Source organism: Hevea brasiliensis, chromosome 15 (genome assembly GCF_030052815.1).
Source record: "Hevea brasiliensis isolate MT/VB/25A 57/8 chromosome 15, ASM3005281v1, whole genome shotgun sequence".
NCBI lineage: Eukaryota > Viridiplantae > Streptophyta > Magnoliopsida > Malpighiales > Euphorbiaceae > Hevea > Hevea brasiliensis.
In genome coordinates, this window is record NC_079507.1 from 58,437,041 (window position 1) to 58,450,016 (window position 12,976).

At 27.4% G+C, this 12,976-nt stretch overlaps 1 pseudogene; it reads left to right on the forward strand.

Moving 5' to 3' along the window:
- Window positions 1-4,413: 4,413 nt before the first annotated feature.
- On the forward strand, window positions 4,414-6,048 carry LOC110669722 (putative F-box protein PP2-B12; annotated as a pseudogene).
- Window positions 6,049-12,976: the final 6,928 nt, after the last annotated feature.

A 12,976-nucleotide genomic window follows, 5' to 3' on the forward strand; every position in this document is an offset into this window, starting at 1 on the left:
CATATTAGCAACAAGTTAGTGCGACGTCATTATTATTATTATTATTATTATTATTATTGGATGTGAAAGGCTAAAAGCACATGTCCCTTAAGTGTTAAAAACTGAAAACACATATCTTTAAAGTGCCAAAAAAAAAGAAAAATTCAGATCTTGAATGCTAAAAGTTTGAAATTAGATAATACTTATGCGTATTTTATCTTTAATTTACAAATAAATCATTATATTTTGATAAATAAATTCTTAAATATTATAGTTATTTTAATCCCTTTGCTCTTATCTCTCTGTCTCACTCTGTTTCTCTCTGTCCATGTCTTTTGCCCGTCTCTTCCTATTTAGGTCTCTCTCCCTCTATTCATCTCTTTTGCCCTATCTCTTTATTCCTATTTAGGTCTCTTTCTATCCTTGTCTCCCTCTCTTCATTCATATTTCCCTATATCCATCTCTTTCATCCTCTCTTTCTTCCTATTTGGGGGTCTCTCCATCTCTCTCTCGCTCACTCCATCTCCGAGAGGGAGAGAAAGAGAGAGACAATGGCAAATGAATTATAAATAATTGTAATATTTAAGAATTTATTTATCAAAATATAAGGATTTATTTATAAATAAAAGTATAAAATACACTTAAATATCATATATTTTCAAATTTTTAGCATTTAAGGCCCGAGTTTATCACTTAAAGAATATGTGTTTTTAACCTTTGATACTTAAGGGGCATGTACTTTTAGCCTTTTGCATTTATGTTCTAAAATAATAATAATAATAATAATATAATTACTAACTTGGCAATGACTTAATCGCTGATGTGGCATTGATATTATGCCACATCAGTGCCACGTTTGCACATTGTTGCAATGTCAACACATTCCTGTCATATTAATAAATATCTAATACTGTTAATTACTTTAGCTGTTAAGTGTTAATGATGTTATACCATATGCTTTTATTAAAAATAAAAAACTCCTTTCAATAAAACACATAAAATCATAAGATATTTAAGTATACTCTTTCCTTTAAAAAATTATTAGACTTAAAAATCTTGGAGAGATTATTTCATGAGGCAGGCACATGTGATGTCTCTCACTCTCTTCAAGGATGACAATTGTGTTTTGAACCTGATTTATTCAATCTTGCACCAATCAATTTTTTTAGATCTCACCTCAACCTCAATATTATGTAGAGTGAGGGATGGAGAGAAGGTTTACCAACTTTGAATCCCTGTAACCGGCTTTAATAATAATATATTATTATTTTTTATTAATAACTTTCTTTTTCATATATTTAAGTATGTAAATATTATAATTAAAAAATATGTATATTATTAAATTTATATTTAAATTTCACATTTTTAACTTATAATTTATTTTTAATAAACAAATTTATACTATATAATGATTAGTTGAATTAAAAAAAAAAAAGGGAGAGAGAGATCCCTACAGGAAAATTTTAGCTGTCTCGGCTTTTCGATGGAAAATTTTCCGCCCCTTGCTATTCCTTCTCCTCTGATACATAAGCCATGTATTCACCACGTGGAGTTCCCTGGGACGCATAGTCACTATGAGAAGGACTGCATGTTGTAGCCGTTTCATGGTAGGGTTGTCAAATTTTCTATTAGAAATAGATATATGAGAATAAAAAAAATTTAAAACTTGTTTAAATAAAAAATTAAAACCTAAAATTATATTTGAAACTCATCGCCTCTTAAATGTTTAAATTAAGAAGAGTGTTGTTGCTCGATTAATAATATAAAAATTGAAATTTTTTTATTTATTAGAGATATGAAAGGAAAAAAGAAATTTAATTAAAGAGCTTATGATTGGATGGAGTTGAGCCAAAATATATACGCAAGCCAATTTGATTTTTGTATGTTTTTATATATACTCCACAAGTTAAATTCAACGTTCAACTTAAGTAAACAATTTAAAAGATAATATTTCCTATTCATTCGGCCTCAAAATTTCTTAATAAATTTGGTAAGTATGGGTTAAGATTTGAATGATTTCGCCTTAAAATAAGCTGAACTTAGTTTGAAGCAAAGCCCAATAAGAAAAGAAACCAGAATGGAATCCATTAGGCTATTTAATTTTCTTTCTTTATTTATTTGTTTATTTTAAATCTAAAGTTTCTGAAGGAAAATATATATGCTGTCTAAATTAAAGCTAGGTATATTTTTTAAACTTCATATTCGTTACATGTCTACGTATAAATTAAGCCTAATAGAAGTAATCCCATTTCATCGGCACAGATAATTAGGTATACTTTTTGTTCAAGTCTGGCTCTAATTTTATATATTAGGTGACTTGGCCCTTACCATTAAAGGGGGGAGGGGGAGAAATCAATCCACTGCTCAGTGGTAGTCTGACGGATTCAATCAAATTTGGAACATATGTATAAGAGTTCTTCTGTGTAGACAGTTTCCAGGCAATGTGTATTATCGACGGTCAAAAGGTCAGCCTCATTAGATTCTACTATCTCTCTCTCTCTCTCTATCTCTCTCTCTCTCTCTCTCTCTCTCTCTCCAGGTAGGGTAAAAATTTTCAATTAATAAGAATGCGATTGATATTGTCTTCTTTTGGAAAAATTATGTACTACATCAGTTCGGACAAAATATTTATATTCATCAATCTTGCATTTCCTTTATTGTTTCTAGTTATTTTGCATTTGGCAATATAACAAAGAGCTAGAATATAGCTATTTCCTTCGTTACATAAAACCTCCTATTATGGCATAGATTGGAAGTCAGGGGAAAGAAGAAGGAGAAGAAGAAGAAGATATTGCAGGAATTAATTCGAAAATAGGGGCATATTCAGAATATAATTTTAAGCAATAAACTAATACACTTTAATGGGTCAATATATAAATATGACTATTGGTGCATGATAAATAAGTAAACATAAATAATGGTCCATAATACATGAGTAATTATTAATTTCCTAAGTCCAACAACTATGAACATGGGTTTGGTCATAATAATTAAGGGCTAGCGTGATAGTGGAGCAAGGCTTTCTTTTTTAGTCGAAGCAACAAACATAAATGGTTAATTACTAGAAAAAAAAATTTTAATTTGATAATTTTTGTATTAAATTTTGAAATTTATATAATTGCTAATTAAGTTATTATGTTTTATTAATGTCTCAAATTGATCCGACCATCAATAAACTGTTAGTATACTTAACAAAAATTTCACGTCAGTTGTCATATCATCACTATATTAGTTACACCAAAAGCTTCAAATTAGAGTTAATTTCTAAAAAAACATAAAATTTATCAATTTTTACAATTAAACTCTAAAGTTTACATAATTATTAATTAAACCCTCATATTTGATTGATATCTTAAATTAACCCAATCGTCGATAAATCGTTAGTATGTGGTGCTTGGAATGTAATTATAATGGCTTTTGTTTTGACTGTTTTGGTTGAGAACTTTACTTTATAAATTTATTGATATCTGATATTAATAGACAATTGATTTAGAGGAATAATTGTTCTTTCTTCCAGTGGTTTGATTCATCTTACAATGGCCTAGAGAAAAAGTTACTGACACATTTGCTTCAGGCGTCAGTAAAGAAATGCTCTTAAAGATAAAGTTACAGAGTTAAAGAAAATTAACAAAAAAATCACTGAGTAAATAATGTGATTAAAATGATACACTTACGATTGAAGTATTGACAAAAATAAAAAGTAAAATAAAATTTGACTTGTAATTTCTTATTTGTTGAAGTGTATTAATGATTTATTGACGGTTGAATCAATATTAGACATCAATTAAATATAAGGGTTTAATTGATAATTATACAAATTTTAGGATTTACTTGTAAAAATAGGTAAATTTTCATTATTTTTTTTTTGCAATTAACTTTAAACTAGAATTTATGATATGATTTCTACAGTGATTACATGACAGTTGATATGAAACTCACATTAAGTATATTAACTGTTTTTCGACAGTTAGATTAATTTAAAGTATCATTCAAACGTTAAGATTTAATTGATAATTATATAAATTTTAAGATTTAATTACAAAAATTATCAATTTTTTTATACGATTAATCTTAACAAAAATAAAATATGTTTTCATAAAAATCATAGAATGGCAGTGGGGCAAGTGCCCCATTAATGTACATCTGGCCCTGCTTGGAGGAATTGCCAAAGGGATGTATACCCAATGTATTATCGTTCCTTTTTTTTTAAGTGATATTAAATTCAATCTGTTTTATTAATATAATGTCAAAAACATCCAATCTCAATATTGAATCAATTTTGCAAATTTAATGTTCTTCATCTCCAATTTTATACCTTTTTTGAGAAAAAAAAAATCCTATTTCCTTCGCTATATAAATCCTCCTACTCAGAGGACCAAAAATGTCTAGTGAAGAGCTAGGAGATACTATTTCCTTCGAGGCTTTGATGTATAAAACCTCATATTGTGGCATAGGCCCACAGAAAATCTAGAAAGCGAGGAGATAAAGCCGAAGTCAAGGAAAGGAGAAGTTGCAGGAGTTGACTTGAAGGACTTGCCACAGGGATGCATAGCCAACATACTATCGTTCACGACTCCTCTCGACGCTTGCAGATTGGCTCTGGTTTCTAAAACATTCCGATCAGCCGCCAATTCTGACTCTGGGAGAAATTGTTGCCTTCGGATTGTGATGAAATCATCTCATTTCTATCATTCTCTTCAAAGAAAGAGCTCTTTTTTCAGTTTGTGCAATAATCCAGTCCTTATGGATGATGCCAAGAAGGTATATAGTCGATCCCATCTCCTGTTCACAATAGAATGCACTCTAATTCTTTATTTGTTATTGGATCTGAACATTGTTGAATGTTATAATGCAGAGCTAACAAGTCCTGTGATTGCTGGTCACGATATATATGTCATGCGTCAAAAAAATCCCTTAAAGAGTCCGTCAATATATATATCCATATGGCTTCGAAATTTTTTCCAAAATTCTAAAAAAACTAAAAGTTATAAATAGAATGGGGAAACTATAAGAAGTAAACAGAAATTAATTGAATTGATTGTAATGAATGAGGGGATAACTTTGATTTCAACATATGCAGAATCCATGTGGAGTTGAAGTGGCTGGATCTCTATGGTTATGGACTAATCAAGAAACTAGAATAGTTATATGTGTATTGTTTTCTTATTATCCATTTAATTAATTGCCTTGATAATGCAAATGCCCCTTAATAGAGCTTTTCTTTGGACAAGAGTACTGGCAAGAAATGTTATATGCTTGCTGCAAGAGGTCTCATGATTGCATGGGGTGGTAATCCTCAGTGTTGGATTTGGAAAAATGTACCATACTCCAGGTGATCTCTCTTTACCTCACCAATCCCTTCTTCTCTTTTTTTCATCTGCCTTTTACTTGTATTGAATGCAATGTGTAAAAAACAACAGATTCACAGAGGTGGCTGAGCTTAAGTTCGTGTGGTGGCTTGAAATTCGAGGCAAGATAGATACTTCCATGATATCCCCAATTACAAACTATGTAGTAGCTTATCTAGTATTTAAGATGCGGACAGATGCAAGGGGATTTATCCTTCATCCAATAGATGTTTCAGTTGGCATATCTCGAAGGTGAAAGAAATAGTACAGGAACAGTCTGTTTGCACCCTGAACTAGAGCAGCATCCACGGAGTACTAGGCGGAGTCACATGCTGAGACTGCGGCATCCGAATAGAAGTGATGGGTGGCTAGAAGTTGAGTTGGGTGAATATTTCAAGCAGTGTGGAAATGATGGTGAAGTACTAGAGATGAGTGCCATGGAAGTGAACGATGAAAAGAGTGGACTCATCGTTCAGGGGATTGAGATCAGGCCTAAGGCAGTTTAATAACTTGGGAGAAATAATTTTTGAGTCCCATAATTACCAGTGTTGAGTGTCTGTAGTTGTACTTTTACCTTTGCTTCGCATACGAAGAGTAGAACTATTTTTAAATTTAGTGCATGCCTGGTCCATGTAATTGAATCTTAACCACTGTCTTAGCAATGGATTGTGGGCATATATTTTTATTTTAATGAGGAAGAATTGAAGATGTTGTGGAGTTATTATAATAGAAAAATTAAAAGTTGCCACTTGCGATGATGGAATATATATGTTGATCCTAGCACTTGAAGAATTATTGGATGTGTTCATAACATTAAATTTTAGTACTCTTATAATTACACAATTGTAGTTTCCTCTATAATTATGAAAAATGAGTTTCATATTTACATGAATAAAGGAGTACTTGTTTCCAGAATCATTTGATATTAGGTTAAAATAAATTAAAGATTAAGGGGATTTAGTACACGGTTAATAAGAGTAATTATTCTTTTTATAACTTTTAACTTTTATTTATATTGTTTAGATATTTAAAAAAATATATGTTATCTTTTCACTTCTTTAATATTTATGATTTATTAGGAGATTAAATGCTAATATTAGGAGGCTTAAATTAATAATTATCCTCTTTAAAAATTAAAACTTATAAAGATAATATTTAACATATTAAGAGAAAATAATATTAATTAGGTTTAAAATAATCAAACGTATTATTAGCATTCACATAACAATAATAAGAGTTAAAAATTATAAAAATAATAATTATTCCTTTTTTAAAGTATATCATATTTTTTCTATTAGAAATAGCAATCGTGCAAGTTAGAGGTGGGGAATTGCTCCCTCTGTCCTGCCTCAAAACCCATAGGAGTTTGATGCGAGAAAGGAATTTTCTTTTTATTTTTTTTATTTTAATTTATAATAACATTTTATTTATCAAAATATAAGTTAAAAGTATAAGTTAATATATTTATATTTTTTAATTAAAATTATAATATTTAAATATATAAAAATAAAAATATTTTTTTATAAAAATAATAATATAGTATTATGTAGGGATTACGGGGATTTAGAATAGGAAACCTTCTCTTCATTCCTGCTGCATAATATCAAAATCAAAATGAAAATGAAAAATAAAAATTAATGAAATGCAAATTAAACAAATTGAGTTCAGAAATAATTGCAATCCTATTTTCCATTATTGGGTAGATATGCACTAAACCTTACCTAAGTTGGGCCTCCCACAAAAAGGGCAGAAACTATAAATTGGGCTACAGCCCCATTTTTAATTTATATAAAATAAATATATTTCTAATATATATTTTATACATATAATTTATATAAAAATCTATTATTGGGCTGGGCTTTAAACAGTCCTATGATTGCCCAACCTATACATATCCTCTACGTTTTCAAGGGCTAACTTTGAAATATTAAAATTTAATTTAATAGCATTAAGATATTTCTCTTAATTTATAAATGGATTAGAAAATCAACGTTAGAACCTCAAACCAAAAATGAAAAGGTTTGAATTTTAGTCATAGTAATATGAACCAAGCAATTATATGATGGTGTAGAGGGCTCAAACGCTTGAGCAAATAAACATTGGGTTAAATTTAGATTTTATAATTTGAAATTTATTTTTTAAATATTGAATTTTAAATTTATAAATTTAAAATCATCTTATATAATCAACAAAATAAATTTCAAATTTTAAATTTAAAACAAAATTTTTACAAGATTGAATTTAAATTTCAAATGATATACTTGATATTGTTATTTAAAAATTTTTTTTTTAGCCTTAATACTTATGTTACATTTGATTGAAATTCAAATTCATATTTTTAAAATTCCCAAACAATTTTATTTGATGCAAATATAAATTTATATATTTAAATATATGAATTCAAGCACAATTTATTTTTTTTTTTCAAAAACAAACACAAGTATTTAAAATTGAGGGAGCAAATTAGAAATAATCACAATTTATACTATTAGAAATATTAAATTACAAATTTAGCAGTATTTCTTGTTCTATGTAGGGGAGGAAGAGTTACATTTGGGTCTCTTAAATTCAACATAGTTAATTCCTCAGCAAAGATTTCATTTTCAAAAAAGAGGAAAAGAAAGAAAAATAAGAGAAGAAATTACAGTAATGAGGAAAATCTTATCTAATGCAAGAGCATGTCACAAGGAAAATCTTTATGATTTCTGAAGTGATATTTCAAAAAGCGTGAGAATATTGGGCATGCAAAGCATAGGACAAGGAAAATAATTCAAGAGTCAAGTATGTAATGGACCCAATAACAGTGGCTTCCATATGCCATCACATCCCAAGGTGTAGCCCAAAGGGGTTTTCCAATCCAATCGAATCATTGAGTTTACACACATCATGGTGATTTTATGGAACGTCCCCTATATTAACCTTTTCTTTACGTGCAACTATTCAAGAAAGGCAACATGCCCTTTCCCAGATGTTAGAACAAGTCACCAAAAGGAGATATGTATGATTGCTCATACTTGGCCTCAAAGCTCGTCACAAATAGTTGTCCAAATAGTCAAGTAATGGTAACAAAGTAACGTCTCATTGATTCTTTTTTTTTTTAAATCCTTGTATGTCTTCTAATTGAAGTTGGTCCATGTCCATAGTGGGCAGATGATGTTAGCGGCAGCAAATTCTATAATTTGTGATTGTGAATCTAATATGGCTGAATTGATGGCTATAGAATTTGGATTGAAAGTGTCTAAGACAGCGGAATCCTTCAATTTGAAAATGGAGAAAGAGATTAGTGACCATTCATGCTCTCAAAAGTGGTCCAACTTGTTAATTCTGATTGATGTGAGTCGAAATCGACAGATCTTGATCTCTCGCCACATATATTCTATGAACAAAATGTAAACACGTGACATGAAAAAATTATAAAATACAAGGGTGATTTTATGCTAATAATTTTATATATAATGATAAATTATTAATGAATAAGCAAATAATTGTTGAAGTGATAACAGTTTTAGCTTTTTGGAAACATTGCTTCAGCGGTCCAAAACTCGATCTTAAGAGACACGTTTACAGGGCACAATAACTCCCATACACAACCATATTGCTTACTTAATCAAATCCACAATGCGCTGAAAAAAAGAAATCTTAAAACTATTGATCTTTAAGCAAACAAATTGGAGTTGGTCCTGTTGATGACACTATAAATCTTGTCATTGTATAATGACTTTGAAGTTAAACAATTGGTTAATCCTTTGAAATTTTATATTGAATGTGCAGAGTGCATATATATAAAATATATAAATGAATTATGCTATAATAAGATTAAGTTAATATTATTATGATTTTAATAGATATTTATTTTTATTATTAATTTATGTGTGTATTTTTTTTAAAAAAATAAAATTATTAAACAGATATAAAAACTCACAGCACATGGTTTAGGATTTGGTTTAAATTATTAATAATAATAATAATAATAATAATAATAATAATAATAATAATAATAATACCATTCAAATAATATTTGGAAACAATTAGAGCATCCAGCGAGCAGTGATCGATGGAGTGCTCAACTTGTGCAATTGTATACGGTGAAATAATTTGTGGCAACAATTTTTTACAGTGAAGTACTCATAATACATAGTTTTTAGTTCAATAAAGTAATGATTAGTGCTCATCCACAATCATTAATTATTAAAATTATAAAATCAATCTATATTTCTTATAAATTTTAATTTCGTATTTTTATATTATTAAAATAAATATTTAATTATTAAATTATTTATTTAATATATATATGACAAATATTTAATTATAAATTTGTCTCCCAATAACTCTTTAATTTTCATTTTCAAAGATTCAAATATGAATCATTTTATGAAAACTTCTTCAAAATTTAGGATGTACATAATTTTTTAAGTGTTGTCCAGCTTGTAGTTAGAGCCATTATATATATAATCCTAATTAAGTCCTAACCCTCATCATTTAAATTTATAATATTTTATATTATGATTAGAAAACGTGACTGCACAAAACAGCACTCATGGATATGTATATTAAGGATACTATTACTTAATCATTAAAAATAAAATTAATAATGAATGATTGGCATCCCCATGTTCATTAGGTTTATAGGCATGCCTTTGACCTTAAGTTTGCTTTTGCCTTGGGCGAGTTCTTAATTCTGCAATAATAATATACTAATATATATTTTTGTTTTATATATATAGTCGCGTGAACTTTAAGAGTTAGGAAATATGTATACAAATATATCAAATCAACCAGCAGATTACGAATGTGACAATACAAATAGTTTTTTTTTTTTTTATATCTATCAATGATTATTAATTAATTGAGCGAGTGCAGTAGGTGCGAATAGAATAAATTAATTGTGTAAAAAAGGGAAAAATATTTATTAATTATTATCAATTAAGGAAAGGAGGGGTAACATGTTGGCTATCATAGCAGTCTAGCACATTCTTCTTCTTTTTTTTTTTTTTTTAAACGAAATTTGCTGAATTTTCATCGTAGATGAGTTTTGTTGTCTGTAGGGTTGATGGCCTATAAGATTAACAAAGGATTAGTTGCGCATGCACTTAAAGAAGAGTTTAAAATGGGAAAATATTAATTGTGCGTGTGTATGTGTTTTTATGTTTTTTTTAATATATAAAATGACAATTTATCAATAAAAATTATAATATAATTATACCATAGTTTTTTATATAAGAGAGAAAAAATATAAATATAAAAGATTAAAATCTTATGTTCATGGATTATTTAAGTAGCAAATAATAATTTTATAAGTAACAATTTATCATTTTTTTTAATTTTAAATGACTAAATAAATTTTCTGTAATATTATTATTTCAAGAATTTATTATCTTTATAATTTTTAAAAGGGATTTGAACACTAAACATTAATAGATGAATATGCAGATAAAAAATTATTATTTATATTTAAATATTTAAAACTATCGGTAGTGAATTAGTTGTATCAGATATTTATAGAATTTAATTTGAGTCCCATCTATGCATTTACTCCATATGCACTGTTGAAAATAATATATGGGGGGAATCTAATATAAATTCATATTTATTTGAAAATAAATTTTATAATTATTAAATTAAATTTTTATATTAAAATTTTATAAAAATAATTAAAATATGTATAATGAGCATATAAATTTAAATATAAATATTTTATTTAATGATTATTAAACTTACCCTTATATAAAATTGAACTTATAGTAGTTACACTTTAATATATTAACTATCATTTAATTAATATTTTCATAATAGGATGTTTATTTTACGATATAAAAGTAAAAAAAAAAAATTAAAAATATTTATTTTTTAAAAAAAACTTAAAAGCATTTGAAATTTAAATTTTTACATTTATAGTTTGGGTATTTCTAAATCAATTAACTTACATGTACATTGAAATTATTAAGATTTATATAATTGATTGACGATCTATGGTTTGATTTTAAATCAAGAATATTATAATATATTCTCAATTCTTACGAGAATTCATAATTCCAAAGTATTAATATTGTAATCGCTACCATTAAAAAATTAAAAAAAAAAAGTCAATCGGACTCTTAATATAAGTGTGCACGCTGTTGTCCCAACCCCACCTAATATTTGACAATCGTCCCTTATGCTTTTATATTTTAATTAGCCAGCTTTAATTAATTCAATTTTAACTCACACACACATATATATATATATATATAATCATAATAATATAAAAAATTAGAAATTGAGATATACCAGCTCCATTTTTTAAAACATTATAATTTTAAATTTTGAAATTTAAAATATTTCAATAAGTGAAAGATAATTTAAGGATATTTGATATGTATAATTATAGTTTAAAAAATGAAAATAGAATTCTATACTATAAAATTATATTTATAATTTAATATTTTAAAATAAAAATAATATCATATGAGTACTATTGAAATATAAAAATGATGAAAATCCAGTTTGCTCTATATTTTTTTTTTCATAATAATTTATTAACCATTTGTTTCCATGGTATAGATAACTATTTGGACTTTTTTTAATATTAATAAATTTATATATTTTAAATTAATTTATCATGAGTGAATTAAATTAATATAATTTAAAAAATAATAAAAATAACTCATTTATTTACTTATTTTAAAATTTAAAATTATATGGTATGTATTTTTATATCCTTTATATATATAAATTTCTATCAATTAATATTAAAAATATAAGATATTATATTGGTAAATTCTTATGAATGAATATTTAGAAGAAAAAAAATTAATGTAACACCCCTAATTTTTAAATAATTATTTTATATATAAATATAAATATTTTAGTGTAACCCCTGATGTTGTGGGTTTTTGCGTAGGTACTTTCATTTCGTGGCAATTCGATTATCACCAAGATCTGTAATTTCGGGCCGAGCAGATAAGCTGTCGGAATCACTTCGAAACCATGTCAAAGTTATAAGCTACCTTACCATTTTCAGACACCCTAAACGCGTTCTAAGCATAAGAATTGGCATAGGTAAACCCAAACTCCGAGTTTCTTTAATTTTGTAGTGCTAGGTTTAGAATAAAATTTCATAAAATATTTGTGGGTAGCTAGAAAATTATAATTCTTTTTGCGTTAGCTCTATAATATTGTTAAAAACCGCGAGACAAAATTTTAGAATTTTTAAAGTTAGCTATAATGATTTTTACAAAATATCCGTTTTAAACCTTTTAATTGGATTGTTAAATTATGTGAGATTTGCCTAAGTTGGAGTGCTCAGGAGGGGCCATGTGTTGTTGTTGAGATGATATGTGGCTTGAGAAGTGTGATTTGAACTACTTTGCAGGTTGGGTAGGTTTTAGGTATAGGAGAAATTATGCCAAATTTTCGGCATAATTTAGGGTGTCTTTGGTTCTTTTTAAGTTTGTATTAAGTCAATTATATTAAATAATTGTAATGTAATTGTCAGATGAGCCGGGACAGCCTTTCTCCTCCGCTCAGCCACCACAATGACCTCTGTTGTTACACCTTACCCCTCTGTAAGGCATAACATGATCCCGTAAAATACCTAATGAACTATCGAACTTCACCTACCGATAACTTATTAAGTACCCTACAAGGGATTTTAAAACAATTTTCTTACT